Genomic DNA, 14,108 nt, shown 5'->3' with positions numbered 1-14,108 from the left:
ATATGGCCTTCTAAGGGTCCCAGAATACCCAAAACAATCTTGAAAAAGAACCAAGTTAGAGGACTCACACTTCCAGATTTCAAAACTTACTACAAAGCTACAGCATTCAAAACAAAGTGGTACTGGCATAAATATAGACATATAGACCATGGAATAGAATTGATACCCTAGAAATAAATCCTTACATGTATGGCCAATGGATTCTTGACAAAGATGTCAAGTCCATTGAATGGGGGAAGAATTGTCTCATCAATAAATGGTGCTAGGAAAATTGGATTTCCCCGTACAAAAGAATGAAGTTGGATCCCTTCTTCATATCATTTACAAAAAATTTTTTAATAAATTTATTTTGGCTGCATTGGGTCTTCATTGCTGTGTGTGTGTTTTCTCTAGTTGTGGTGAGCAGGGGTTACTCTTTGTTATGGTGCACGGGCTTCTCAGTGCAGTGGCTTCTCTTGTTGCGGAGCATGGGCTCTAGGCATGGGGGTTTCAGTAGTTGTGGCACACGAGCTCAGTAGTTGTGGCGCATGGGCTTAGTTGCTCCATGGTATGTGAGATCTTCCTGGATCAGGGATTGAACCCATGTGCCCTGCATTGACAGGTGGATTCTTAACCACTGCACCACCAGAGAAGTCCCATTTACAAAAATTAAGTATGATCAATGATCTAAATATAAGAGCTAAAACCCTAAAACACTTAGAAGAATGAATAGGGGAAAAGGTTTATAACCTTGGATTTGGCAGTGGATTCTTAGATACGACACCAAAAGCACAAGCAACAGAAGAAAAAACAGATCAATTGGACATCAAAATTGAAAACTTTTGTTCATTAAATGATACTCTTAAGAGAGGGTGAAGACAATCCACAGAATGGCAGAAAATATTTGAAAATCACATCTAATAAGAGTGTAATATCCTGAATATGTTAAAAACTCCTAAAACTCCTCAACAAAAAGACAAAAACCCAATTAAACATGCATAAAGGATTTGAATAAAAAACTGCAAAGAAGCTATACAAATTGCTGATAAGTACATGAAAAGATACTCAACATAATTAGTCAATAAAGGAAGTGTAAATCAAAGCCAGAAATAAGATATAACTTTACACCTACTAGAATGGCTATAATAATTTATTTTTCATTTTTAAAATTTAAGTATAGTTGGTGTACAATATTACATAAGTTACAGGTGTACAATATAATGATTCACAATTTTTAAAAGTTATATTCTACTTATAGTTACTACAAAATACTGGCTACATTCCTTGTGTTGTACAATACATCCTTATGGCTTACTTGTTTATTGAATAGTAGTTTGTACCTCTTAATCCCCTACCCCTATCTTGTCCCCCCTTCCCCCTCCCCACTGGTAACCACTAGTTTGTTCTCTACATCTGTGAGTCTCCTTCTTTTTTGTTATATTGACTAGTTTGTTTTATTTTTTAGATTCCACATATAAGTGATATCATACAATATTTGTCCTTCTCTGTCTGACTTATTTCACTTAATACCCTCCAAGTCCATCCATGTTGTTGTAAATGGCAATATTTCATTCTTTTTTATGGAGAATGGATATAATAATTTTAAAAAATAATGGAAAATAAAAAATGTTGGAGAGAATGTAGAGAAATTGGAACCCTCGTAATCTCATAGGAATGTAAAATGGTGCAGCCACTATGAAAACAGTTTGGTGGTTCCTCAGAAAGGTAAACATAGGATTACTGTATGACCCAGCAATTCCACTCTTAAGTATATAGCCAAAGGAATTGGAAACAGAAACTCAAACAGATTCTTGTATGCCAAAGTTATTACAGCATTATTCAGAATAACCCAAAAGTGGAAACAACCTAAGTGTTTAACAGTGAATGGGTAAATAAAATGTGGTATATATATACAATGGAATATTATTCATCCTTAGAAAGGAATTAAGTTCTTTTTTTTCAATTTTAAAATAAAATAGTTTATTGGTTGTGTTAAGCAATATTTTATTACTTAAAATATTATTTATTTTCAAATATTTTATCTAAGAACTTCAAAGCACTTGACAACTGATGCTGGTAACATCTATGCAATTGGCATTGCTACCATGTTTATATAGTTTCTGAAAATGAGGAAGAAAAATTTATTGTGGTTTCCAGCAGTGGAAAATTTTAAAAATCCAGAATTACTGAGACAAAATTTACTGACTAAGTTAGCCCTAAAAGCTGAAATAGAATCATTTCCCAGGTACTTCATCTTTCATAATCTGTTACTGAAGAGATTCAGAATCTGTTCCAGTATAGAAATAGGGACAAACAGCTTCTATAAAAGAATCATTAGAAGTATAGAGAAGAGATCTATCATTCACATTATAAAAAGGAAACCGCACTCAACTCAGTCCAGAAAAATGCCAGTCTTACTGGGTTTTACTACTGGCAGAAGTTGACTGTCTTAGGATGCAATGCAACATAACTGCTGTCAACATATCGCCCAGTTGCCCAGAATATACCCTGACCTACTGGCTGATTCCACCATTTCCTAGGAAGACTATCTTGACACATGCCCAATGTCCATTTAGTTTTGTTTTCCAATTCTATTTCCCAGTAATGCCTGCCAGAATTAAATCTCATAGAACCTAGGATAGCAAGGCAGAGATGAAATCTCCTTGGGTTATAACAAAGGTTTGTTTTTTTTCTTTCTATATTGCATACTTTTTCTGTCCTCAGAGACTATAAGCCCAGGATGTGCTGCTTCAAGATCTAGAATCACATCTATTTGTAATGGCTTGATAATTTTGCCTAAGCCAGATTATTGGGGAGGAATACTGAATCCATATTTCTTTAATCGCAATGAAGAGTTCAAGGTATTTTATGTTTTGATACCTGTGGTGCTTCCAATATAGGGGACACGGGTTTGATCCCTGGTCAGGGAACTAAGATCCCACATGCCAATAAATAAATAAATAAAAACACACAGTGAGCCAAATTTTTCCTATAGGTCATAGTTTGCCAACGCCTGGCCTAGATAACATTTGTACTTGGATATCTGACAAGAATCTTAAAACTGAATTTATAATTATCCTGCATAAATCTGTAGATTTCTAGTCTTTCCCTCTTCAGTGAATGATGTCATCATTTTCTTGGTTGTTCATTTTAGAAACTTGAACATTATCCTTTACACTTTCTTCTCCTTTAATTCTTACACCTAAGTCCTGTTGATTCTATACTCCTACACATTTTCTAAATTTCTTCATTTCTTTTCATCTCTACTTCACCATGCTAGACCAACTCACCCTCATCCTACCTGGACTTCTGCAATTGTCTTTATACTAGTCATCCTGTTTCCTCTCTTGACCATCTCTAATTCATCGGTGGCAGAAACTACCAGTTGTCTTCCAACATCCACTCCGTTTCTTCCAAAGTAATAGACTTCTTAGCTGGGCACAGAGCCATCTAGGGAAAAACCCCTCACTTTCCCAAACTCCTTTGCAGCTAGATGTGGCCATTGGGCTAAGTTCTTGTTAACAAAACAAAATGGTAGTGACATATAGAATTTCCAGGTGCCCTTCTTGTTGGTTGAGATGTGGCTTTGGTGCTGCACAATCTTGGACAATGCTGGTAAGGGCAATAATGTTGGGATGGCAAAGAAGACAGATGGAGCCTGGGTTCCTAATGACTTTTAGGAGCAATATCGAATTCCGCTCAGACTTTATCTTACTTACGCCATTGTTATTTTGAGTCTGTGTTACACTTAGCCAAAACTATAATCTAATGAAAACACCGTCTTCCACATAATAGCTAGAGTTATTGTCTAAAAACACAAATCTTGTCAGATCAATTCCTAATTTTATTTAAAACCCTTCTGTGGCTGCTCATCAATGAATGGGTGAATACCAAAATTCTTAATATTGCTCACAAGACTCTGTGCAATCCAGCCCCTGCTCATTTCTTTAGCTTCCTTTTGCACCTTAAGGTTCCAAGGCTCCAAGCGCGCTGGCTTAATCTTAGTTAGGTCTTTCCTAATCAAAGTGTTTCTTGAATATCCTGTTTTCTTTGCTTAGAATGCTCTTTCTCTCTTTTTCTACCTGGCCCACTCCTACTCATCTATCAAGTCTCAGATAAAACATCATTTCCTTAAGAAAGCCTTGATCATTCCCCACCCTGCCCCATTCTCCCAAACTAGGTAAAGGTTTTCCCTGTTTTATCCACTCCAAATACCCCTTCCCCTTTTTGTTAATACTTGTCTCAATTGCAATTTAAATTGTTACTAAATAATTAACAGTAATTCAAATAATCCCATACTGGATTTTCAGATTTATGAGTCCATCTTATTCACTCCAGCACCTGGCACAGTACCTGACACATGGTAAGCAGCGCAGTTTAATACCTGCTATTTGGTAGACACTAAGTAGGTAGTACTAATTATTATTACTGGAGTATAAGGACTACTTCTACCTTGATTAAAGCTACCTCCTGAGACAATTGGCTTAGTGACAGCTTTTAAAAGAATCTGAATCCAAGGCTACTGAAAATTAAAAAGAGGTATGTTATTCACCTTAGGTCAAGAAGTTAAAATTGGTTTTTATTTGCCATTTGTCAAACTCAAAAGGTATTTTAGCTCAAAGGAAATTTTATAGTTAAAAGTGGTTAGTGGATATCTTCTATAAAGTATGTAATTTGGAATGAACAGCAGGAGGAAGGGAAATATTTTAGATAGGTTTAAAGTAAAAGAGTGCAAAGAATAAAATAAATATCTTATTTGGGAGTCATAGGGAGGAAATTGCTTTAATCTAAGATATTTAGTGCCTTTCTATTATGGTTGGCACTAGATTAGCTACTACATTCTTTTCTTAAATTAATACTTAAATGTATATATATATGTATATATATATATATATATATACATATACACACACACACACACACACACACACACACATGCATACAGGTATTATACCAGTGCTTGCCTGGAAAATGTGTCTATATATATGGTTACTCAATAAATAATCATAGTAGAAATAAACTCCTTAATAATGAAAACTTCATGTACAAACAAATAATTAAAAATATTGATGACTACCTACATTATACCAGTGGAACACCAGTGCAGTGCTAATTGAGATATATGCATATAATGAATACAGATAAGCATTAAAGGAATGTCCTTCAAAGGAAGGAGCAAGTAGCATCATGAACTACACTTATATTTAAGTTTTTCCTCCCAGGGATTTAATTTTTCTACAATCATTGCCTTCAACCATGCTGTATTGAATATCTTTTGCATCCCTTAATGACACTTTGGGTGGATTCCAAAGCTTTCTCATTGCATCTGGCTACTAAAACTCAGTTCAATCTAGTTAATGCCATGCATGCTGAAGTGTTCAACAGTAATGTATACTGATGTCTGTAGCTTTGAAATACATCCAAAAAATAAGATGAATTGATAAATGATAGAGGGATAAATAGAAGGAGAGATATGAGATAAAGCAAACATAGCATCAAGGTGGTGAGGACCTGGGTGTTTAATGTAGCATTCTTTCAATTTTTTTCCCCCCAAACCCTCATTTATCCTCAATTTAAAGCATCAACTTCAAACTCAATTTAAGTCCCATCTCTTTCCTTCTCCCAGGGGCAGTTGACCCAGGGAACTGTGACTGCATGAGCTTATGAGATGTGGGGAGCAAGTAAGCCCAGAACTTCCTGCCTGGAAGACTTCAAAATAGGCCTGGTGGGCTCCCTCACCCTTGTAGTCAAGTTATGGTTAAGTATCCAAATATGGAATTCATCGTGAAAGAGGATGGGCTCCACATTCCAGTGTTGGCTCAAAGTGAAATGGGAAGCAAGTGGAGCTGTAGACCTGCCCATGCTAAGCTTTCTGGAAGACTGGCCTCCTTATTTAAAATGGGGATATTTAATGCTGAAGGGATTAAATCCACCTACACCCATATCGACACCAGAAACACTCAACCAAAAAAACCCAACTTCAAATAAAAATACAACCCAGTCAAAAAATAACCTTAAATTTCCAGGGACATAATCCTTTGGCTAGTTTCCCTTCTGATGAACATGAATTTCTTCTTTTGTATTACCACATGAAAAACAGAGTTCAGGAATTCAAAATGTGTACTGATTGACTAACACCTTTCAGGTTATTTTCCAAGACTGGCCCTTTCAATGTGATGAAGTAGAGAAGTGTCTTGGAAGGGCAAGTCTTCCTGTCTCGAGCTTCCTTCCTTTGTCTAGAGTCAATGTGCCTCTCTGCCCCTTTCTACAAACCTTCCTCACAGCCCCTGCCTATAAGCTGGAGTGTGCACTGTCCTGTCTCTTCAGGCTGGCCTTCCCCAAACTCTGGCCCTCTGTTGGCCTTCCTCCTCCCATGCCCAGCACCCTCATCTTTGCATTTCTTGTCTGGCACTATCCCTTAAAAACTGACCAGCTGACAAGCCAGCTGGTCAAGGTCTTCACTGTGTGGTGTTAGTGACTGGGCTTTTGCTCTGCTGCATTGGCACTTTACAGGAACCTTCAGTACAGGGTGGTACTGACAGTGTTTGTCACGTTTCTTACCACAGTCCCTAACAGTCTGTAAAACAGTCAATAAAATTTAATGAATATGTCACTGTGAAGGTTAACTTTGTGTCAATCTGGCTAGGCTATGGTGCCCAGTTGTTTCGTCAAACACTAGTCTAGATGTTGCTGTGAAGGTATTTTGTAGCTGTGATTAACATTTCTAATCAGTTGACCTTAAGTAAAGGAAGTTGCCCTTGATAATGTGGGTGGGCCTCATCCAATAAGTTGAAGGCCTTAAGAGCAAAACTGAGGTTTCCTAGAGAAGAAGGAATTCTGCCTCAAGACTGGAACATAGAAATCCTGCCAGAGTTTCCATCCTGCTGGCCTGCTCTATAGATTTCAGACTTGCCAACTCCCACAGTTGTGTGAGCCAATTCCTTAAAATAAATATTTCCCTCTTTCTCTTTCCCTTTTCCTTTCTCTCCCTCCACCTCTCTATCATTCTTTCATATTTTTGGCTGGTTGACATCTGCACCCCTTCTTACATCTGAGGATCCAAGCTTTGAGAGGCTGCTGAGAGAGGCAGACATCGACTCCAGCACTGACACAGAGACATAGAAAACAACAGGTTCTTGAACTCTGTGATGACAGCCACCACACAAACCCAAGACTCAGGTGCTCCCACTTGGGACTTCACCTCTGAAGTCAGTAGCTAATGACTAAGCCATGACAACTTAGACCAGGGCGTCACAAACTATCTGTGCTGGAGCCAGGTTTTTAAAATTTCCAACTTGCTGGGCACTGATAATTTTATAATAGACCATAAAAATAAGTCACTAGAAAAAAAAGTAAGTCATTTTATAAAAGTGAAAAATGTCCTAAAAACTACAACTCAATTATATATTATTAGGTTCTCAAGAGAGAAAATTACTCCATCAAAGTATTATGAAATTTCTAAATGCTTATTTTCAATTTCTGTACTTGTTGCAGATTGGTAACAAATATTTTGGAGACCCTCTGTGCATGGCAGTGACTTAGACTTTATTCTTGGAGGGAGGCAGGGGCAGGGAGCATAATGTTCAGCAGCAGGGGCAGTAGTGGAAGCATCTTAACCAAATTCTTCCTATGATATGACTTGGCTAATTTTTGGCTGCTGATCTACTCTCCTCCTCCATTTGATTTTGTCCATTCTCCAAGTTGGGCTCAGCCTTTCTTGTGGATTCTCTGAACTACCCAACATCCTTCTAATAAAAAATATCTGAACTAAAATTACCAACTGTTGTTGGTAGTTTGCAGTCACGAACCCTGAGATGCACACATGCTTACCTGTGAGATTTTTGAAAGGATTATGTGAGTTAATGGCAATAAAGTGCTTATTATATGGGTCTTAGAACCCAACAGGAGCTTGATAAGAAATGTAGTAGACAGACCCCATGGTGACCTCCAATGATTTCCAGCCTCCTGGTGTCCACGCCTTTGTGCAATCTTCTCCTGTTGAGTGTGGGTAGGAACATGTGACTTGCTTCTAATCAATAGAATATGACAAGGATGATGGGTTGTCGTTCCTGTGATTATGTTATATTAGAGTGTAGTAGGAGATTAAAACCTTCCCACACCCCTTTCTTAACAGTTTGCATGTAAAAGTGATAGTGATTCTGTCACCACTCATCACTGGATGAAGGACAAGCATGACTTAAACTGGAAGAGAGTTAATATTAATAAGGCAGACCAATTACATCTATCAGAGACCATTATGCATCCCATACACAGGGCGTATCTGATCCGGGTAGCAGAGGCAGTCATCTCTATGGTATAGTTTAAGGGAGGAGACCAGAAACGCCTCCTCTCTGACCCTGTCTGCAGCATTCCTAATTCTCACATTGAAGCTTCATCCTTATAATCAAGGTTTTGCTAGATCCCAGTCAAGATATATGGAGCCCTAAAAGTAAGCCACAGATGATGCAAAACTATAGAATAAAAGTAGTACATCTTTCTTGAGAATCCATTTTGCTTGAAGATGTGGGGAGAAACACATTCTCTGAACATTTAAACAGATATGTATATATTTCAGAGTGGAACTCAACCTTCACACTCATTTTAAAATTTCTGTTGAGGTATAATATGCATACAGATAAATGAATATATCATAAGGGTACAGTCTGATGACGTTTCAAAAACTGAATATGTCCATGGAACCCAGCACCCCAGATCAAGAAACAGAATATCACCAACAGCTCAGAAGCCTCTCTGTGCTTCTTACAGAGGCTACATTCCAAGGATAACCACTATCCCTACATTTAACTTTATGTACATGGAATCATACTATGTCTGTAGTGTCTGGTTTTTTTTGCGCAACATTGTTTGTGAGATCCATCCATGTTGTTGCATGTACTTGAAGGTCATTCATTCTTGTTGCTGTATAGTATCCATTGTGTGGATATACCACAATTGATCTATTCTGCTGTTAATGGTCACTTAAGCAGTTTGTATTTTGAAGTTATTATGAATAGTGCTGCTATGAATATTCTTGTATATATCTTTTGGTGGAAGTAAGCACCAGATGAGCTGGGTATATAATCAAGAGTGTAATTGTAAGATCATACACTGGGCATATATTCAACTTCAGTAGTCACTGTGAAACAACGTTCCAAAGTAGTTGTACCAAGTCCTATTTATTTCTAAAAAATTTTTTAAATAAGACAAAAGAAATTTCATCCTTAGGTTAATGTCTTGACTGTCCCTTTGGAAGATATCAGTTCATATTCTTTGACTTATTTCAAGATTTTGTACTGGGTGCCTGGGAAGGTGGCATCTATTTTTAGTCAAGTATACCATTGTTACTGGGGCAAATTTTCACAATTATTTCTTTAAGAAACTGTAATAAAAACTATTGCTACCTGTATTCATTATCACTGCATAACAAATTACCACAAACTTAGCAACAGAAATGATACACATTTGTTATCTCACAGTTTCCATGGGTCAGGAGTCCAGCCACAACTTAACTGGGTATGCTGCTGCAGGTTACTACTCACTGTCTGCCTTCAAGGTCTTGGTCAGGGCTGAGTTCTCATCAGAAGCTCCACTGGGAAAAGATTTATTTCCAAGCTCCCTCAGCTTGTTGGAAGAATTCATTTCCTTGCTGCTATAGCACTAGGGGCCCCAGCTTTTTGCTGTTAGCTGGAAAGTGCCCTCAGGTCTTAGAGGCACACCTCCCTCCCAGTTCCCATGTGGACTTCTCACATGACTGCTTACTTCATCAGGATACTACTGCCCTCTTTTGAGTCCAAGACCACACCACCTCAACTGTGCCCTGGGGTGAGGAAGCCACTGCCACCACTCTTGGCTTGAGGGCACACTTCCTCAGATATGATTCATGCCAACCAAAAAGAGACTCTGTGTTCTGCCTCTAAGTATCCACCAGAGTAGGGACCAGGCACTGGGACCCCTGTTACCACTACCACGGAGAAACCAAATGCCTCTACTGCTATGCTTGCCAAGAGTAGTGTGGTCTCCTTCTTATTTCTACTTTCCAGTCCCTACTAAGGTGCATCTATTGGCAAAAGCCAGGTCCCAAGAAGAAGAACCTGAGCTCTAAGACAGTACAGGAAAGATCATCTTTAGCTTTCTAAACTCCAGCCCTCAGTAAGGCATCTTACAAAGCATTGGTCCTCAAACTTGAGCATGCAGTAGAATCAACTGAGAGTATATTAAAACATAAATTATTTGGGCCCAGGTTTGGAGTTTCTGATTCAGTAGGTCTGGGGTGCATTTCTAACAAGTTCCTGGGTAGTGATGATATTGCTAGTCAGAGACCATATTTTGAGAACCACTGCTCTAGGGGAATTGGAATAGATTTGAGAAAGCTAATCTGCAATATATGTTACAATGTGCATAAGAATCACCCGCATAGGGTTTGATACACTAGCAGGTTTTCCAAAATACTGGGTCTATAGTGGAGGCCAGAGATATGCACTTTTTAAAAATTGAAGTGTAGTTGATTTACAATATTGTGTAAGTTCCAGGTGTACAGCATAGCGAATGAATATATACCTGTATATATTCATATATATATATATTCCTTTTCAGATTCTTTTCCCTTATAGGTTATAAAATATTGAGTATAGCTCTGTTCTTCAGGGTATTTTTATATTGGTGGTCCATGGAGAACAAGTTGAGAAACACTGGATTGGAGCAGCGGTTCTCACCCTTGGCTGCACGTTACAATGCCTCAAAGAATATTATAATGTACTGATGCCTTGGTTTCATTCTCTGAGGTTCTTATTTGTTGGGTGAGCCACACCCAGCAGAACTCTCTGAGTGATTCTATCGTGCAGCCAAGACTGAAAGCTACTGGCCTAGAAGAATCTGTTGACTAAGATGGATTACCTGAAGCTGGCAGGTTAGACTCACTTCTTTCCTAAGACTAGTCATATTGGAGGCCATTTTTAGAGACTTAGACTGTCTGAAGTCATTCACCTGCATGGATTTCACTGCACAAAGAAGCATCAGGAGAGAGATATAAGCTATTCTTTGCCTTGCTGAAGTTTTAGTAATGGAAATATTTTCAGTCTCCTGGAAAACCATTTGAATCTTGGGATTTCCAGAATCTTTAGAGGTCCATTGGTTTCATTTAATCATTTAAAATCTTTCAAAGTCTGCTAAGCACAGAAAAACTCCTTCAGGGAGCTTATAACTTTAAATAAATGAGCATGTTATTAGCGGAACTTATAAACCTGTATTATAAACCATTAAAGAAAAGACAAAAGGCAAATAGAGGGAGGAAGGAAGGATATCTATTTCCATATAAATCTTGAATTATGTTTCAACACACGATTAGAGCTTTATCCATGGTGTTCTAGAAAGACTGACTAAAAATTTGGCCCTTCCTTAATCTTTTCTAGCTTGTGTTTAAACCATAAATTCATCTAGAGTAAGGGTGGAATTTACTTCTTATGTCGTATCCCTCTATTACCCTATAGGGAGCTGAATACATAAATGGAAGAGAAGGAGGGGGCAACCCTTTATCTCTTTATGAAAAGATGACAGAGATGCTGATATTGAATTGGGCCAGGTATGCTATTACTACTCTGGGGTATAAAGGGTGAGAATTTTCTACTTCTAAGAAATTATGGCTTCTTGATTCTCATTTCTCTCTGGCTTCTGTAACACTAGCTCTCTTCCAAACAAGATAATACATGAATAGTCAACTTGCTGCATGACTGAATTATAACTGCAAATTTTGGCCCTTGGGGAAAGGAAGATGGAGAGAAAGGCAGTGTGTGAGAGAGACAGATGACTCATCCATCATTTTGGGTGGAGAAGGTGGATAACTAAAGATTAAAATTTTTAACTCATGGACTTTGGTATTTGAATCATTTGAGGGATAGAAATTTTTACAAAATATGCTATGATTGTCTCTGCTTTCCTGGGCCATTGATATTGGTTCCTTAACTTCCTCTTACTCATGAAACCCATTCATTCATTCATTTGTTCACCCATCCAGCAAATATTAATTGAACATTTACTCTGTGCGAAGCACTGTGCTTAGCCCTGCAGATATAAATGTGCAGAAGACATGGACCCTGCTTTCTAGGGGCCTGCACCTGCAGTGCAGTAGATGTGGCTGTAAATGAACATGCTGTTGTGTGAGGCTAAGGGGGAGCTGACTCCAGGATGGCTCACAATGGCTCCTGCATGAGAAAGTCAATGAAGTCAGGTTTTATTTTGGTCATTTGTCCCCTCCTCATGAAGACTGAGTAAAATATGTCCAGTTGTAATACATCTAGGCAGTATGATACGATAGTTTGTCTGCAAATTAAAGAAATATACCAAAAACGGAAGCCACTTTTCGCAAGGTATTATCACAAAGGTAAAGAGACTTCTCTTTTTTTTTTATAGAAGTATAGTTGATTTACAATGTTGTGTTAATTACTGCTGTACAGCAAAGTGACTCAGTTATACATATATACACATTCTTTTTCATATTCTTTTCCCTTATGGTTTAGCATAGGGTACTGAATATAGTTCCCTGTGCTATACAGTAGGACCTTGCTGTTTATCCATTCTATATATACCAGTTTGCATCTGCTAATCCCAAACTCCCAGTCCATCCGTCACCCCCCGACTCCCTTAGCAATCACAGGTCTGTTCTCTATGTCTCTGATTCTGTTTCTGTTTCATAGATAGGTTCATTTGTGTCATATTTTAGATTCCACATATATATTACATCACATGGTATTTGTCTTTCTCTGTCGGACTTACTTCACTAGTATGATAGTCTCTAGTTGCATCCATGTTGCTGCAAATGGCATTGCTTCATTTTTTTATGGCTGAGTAGTATTCCATTGTATATATGTACCACATCTTCTGTATCCAGTCATCTGTTGATGGACATTTAGGTTGTTTCCATGTCTTGGATATTGTGACTAGTGCTGCTATGAACATAGGGGTGCATGTATCTATTTGAATTATAGTTTTGTCTAGATATATCCCCAGGAGTGGGATTGCTGGATCATATGGTAATTCTATTTTTAGTTTTCTGAGAAACCTCCATACTATTTTCCACAGTGCCTGCAGCAACTTACATTCCCACCAACAGTGTATGAGGGTTCCCTTTAAGAGACTTTTCTTTACTCTTGCTATCGTGGTAAAGTTTAGATGGAGCCTGATGGGAGTAGGGCCTTAATTGAGTCAACCTATTCAAAGTCAAAACCTTGTGCCTACAAATCCAGAGACATACAAATTAGCTCATATTTCCAAAAGTCACTATTTAGCATGCCTCTAACCTGGACAATAATGCCCTCAGAGCATAGGATGTATGGCTGGATTTAGAGTTGAACAAACCCTGTGAGACTGACTGTTATTAACCCAAGTCACAGGAGACTGACAAATTAGAATGCTGTTGTGTAATTTATAATAAGATTTTGAGGACTGTTTTTTTTCCACTGGTAAATAAATTCTGTCTGGATGGGAAGGTCCAGAGAAAGCCCTTATGTGAAAAGAAGGCTGCTCCTGGGCAAGGCAACAGAGAGAGAGGAGGTGGCTAGATGGTTATAATAACTGCTAGCATCAGATTTGATAACTAGATGCAGCCATCTCCACCACAGAGACATACCTGCTATGGGGTCTAGTTGGCTATGTTCATAGGCCAGGGCACCTTTTCTCCCCCAACGGTGCTGAATGGACATTGCCAACTTTGACCCTGACTCTTTTTTGGTTCTGTGTTTCCAAGATGACTACCTCTTTCTGTGGATATCACATTTCCTTTAGCTATTGCCAACCCTGTTACAACCAAGACTTTCTTCCTGATTTATGATCTATTTTTTAAAGTCTGATGTGTTAATTTCATTACTCAAAATTTCAGAGTTCTGGTAGCATCTTCCTGTAGAGTTGCTCTGAGTGTCCCATGTTTTGTCAGCTCAGTGAGTCAGCTTGTCACCCCATAACAAAGCAGCTTTGCTACCTCACTTAAGCCTATTATTCTGAAATGATCTACTTCTGGAAAATATTGTTACAGAGCTTCCGTGTGCAACCACGCTGAAGCTAGTCTCCAGCCGAGACCACATCCTCTCTTAACTCCCCCATTTCCCACTTTATTCTGCTTCTCTCAGCCCCCTTCTCTT

General features: G+C 38.3%; 1 pseudogene; it reads right to left on the bottom strand.

Moving 5' to 3' along the window:
* Positions 1–2,246: 2,246 nt before the first annotated feature.
* LOC115841228 (tripartite motif-containing protein 60-like) lies at positions 2,247–13,673 on the bottom strand (annotated as a pseudogene).
* Between the last annotated feature and the right edge of the window lie 435 nt (positions 13,674–14,108).

The sequence above is a fragment of the Globicephala melas genome, chromosome X (genome assembly GCF_963455315.2).
Source record: "Globicephala melas chromosome X, mGloMel1.2, whole genome shotgun sequence".
Lineage (NCBI taxonomy): Eukaryota > Metazoa > Chordata > Mammalia > Artiodactyla > Delphinidae > Globicephala > Globicephala melas.
The sequence above is the reverse complement of the archived record's forward strand: the minus strand, read 5'-3'. Positions and strand labels throughout refer to the sequence as shown.